Below are 2,273 nucleotides of genomic sequence, written 5' to 3'. Positions count from 1 at the left end.
GTTTTGTAACGTTGAGGATGATTTTAATAACAAAAAAAGGTCGGGGACGATTTTGATTTTCACCCTAGACCTTAGGGACGATTTCAGTACTTAACCCATTTTATTTCTAATATTTTAGATTTATCAAAACTATTTTTAAATATTTTTAATTTTGTATCTAATATTTTAGATATAAAATTAACAGTAAGGGATAATTTTAAAATAAACCAAAAATATTAAGAATTAAGTTAAAAAAAAAGTAAATATTAAAAATATTTTTAAAAAATCACAAATATTTGAGATAAAAAATATAGTTTATCCACAAATTAATTGCTAAAACAAGTGAACCTCATCTATTATGCACTCTTTCTGTTTTCAAATAATATTCATTGTTAAATCTTCACCTAGATTTAGGGATGTCAACAGGGCAGGGCGGGGGCGGGAGATGCCTCTCTACTCCTATCTTCGCTCCTAGATTTGCTTCCCGTTCCCGCTTCCGTTTTTCGTCGTGGGAGAATATTGCTCCCCATCCCCATTCTTCGCGGGGACCCTATTCCCCATTTATCTGATAGTTCTAACTAATTATTAATTTCCATATGAATAGAGCTATAAGTATCCATCCTACACAAAAATAGCAAGATTTTATACAAAAAATCTAAACGACAAGATGATGACTTCTTTCAAAATGACGTAGTGGGGGGACGCAACGGCAAACTAGAGGACAGAGCAGTAGACGGGGTGGGAGACGCGACAACAGAGAGGAAAATGGACACAACGACATAATTACAGAAAGGGACGCCATAAATAGAGAGCACGATGCAATGAAGGTGATGGCGGTGAGAAGGGAGAGTGGCGAGGGAGTGGCTGCAGAGAGGTTGGAAGTTGGATGGAGTATGAACAGTATTAGGGATCTCTTAATTGAAGAAGGGTTATGCAAATGAGGATTAAGAGTTTTGGGTTTATATATATGTGTGTGTGTGTGTGAAATGACTAAAACACATATATGAGAAATAAACTATTAAGGACAATTCAGTAAATTTATGAATTTCGGAGATTAGCGGGGATGGGGCAGGGATCCCCGCTCAGGTCCTCGCGCTTGTCTCGGAAAAATTTTGTCTCCCATCTCTATTCCCGCAGAAAAAATTTTCCACAGTCAGATCCCCATTTGAGGCAGTCCCCGCAGTCGCAAGTCATCTCGCAGAATTTTACCATCCCCTGCCTAGATTAAGAAAACAATTGAGAAGTATTTTATAGAATTATCTTAAATTAATTTTTTTATATTTCTTCTCTTTTACATCCAATTAATATTTTTTTAATTCATTACTAGTTATGTAATTCTTAGAGGTATGGTTGAAAAAAAATAAAGGATTGGATAAATTTTTCAATTTTCCAAACAAATAACTATTTGTGAACAAACTAAATTTTCGAAGTGTACAATTATTTAGAAAAGTAGAGGAAGTACAAGAGTTTTAAAAAGAGCAAACCAATATTAAACAGGATCAAGAGTGAATAATTAATAAATGATTAAATCAACGGCAAATTTATTATTATGAGAGTCCATGAGCATGTCATGTTAAAAATAGTTAAAAAAAACTATTATATATCAACAATTTTTTTTTTCAGTCAATATCTATCGATCTTTTTAATCATAAATTATAAACTCTAAATTTTAAACTCTCATCTTCCCAAAAAAAAAAAGGCATTAAAAACATTAATCTACAATAAAGTAAAAAATTGGTTAATATTAATTAATTAAAAGTTGATTTATATATTAGCTAGGGTGAGGGATACGTAGCTACAATGTGATATATATTGAGATAATAGCTTCGACTTGCCTCTTTCATACTCAAAGTCTTATGTGCTTTATTTTTGGGATGGAAGACAAATTAAAGATGAGCTGGTTAAGAGTGTTGGCAATGCAATTTGGACAAAATACAATTTGGATTAGATGATTTAAAAAAAAAATTCGATCCTATCTTATCCAATTTTAAAGAGTTTGAATTGAATTGAATTTACGATTTTGTAAACTAAAAAAATTAAATATACATAACAAATTTTAATATCAAATTTTAAATAATTAACAATGACATAACAAGTTTTAATAATATCTTAAAAAATTAACGATAACATAATAATAGAAATAAAATTATAGGTTAATTAAAATTAAATAAATAACATTTTAAACATAAAATATTTATTAAATAATAATACATAAAAATATATAATAAATTAAAAATATTATAAGTATAATTGTAAATATAATAATAAAATAATAATTTTATAATACATGATAG

General features: G+C 29.3%; 1 pseudogene; it reads left to right on the top strand.

The window, feature by feature from the left end:
• Nucleotides 1–920, top strand: part of LOC107626681 — a 1,759-nt pseudogene extending 839 nt beyond the window's left edge.

This window comes from Arachis ipaensis, chromosome B02, assembly GCF_000816755.2.
Source record: "Arachis ipaensis cultivar K30076 chromosome B02, Araip1.1, whole genome shotgun sequence".
NCBI lineage: Eukaryota > Viridiplantae > Streptophyta > Magnoliopsida > Fabales > Fabaceae > Arachis > Arachis ipaensis.
This window is presented reverse-complemented; position numbering and strand designations above follow the sequence as displayed.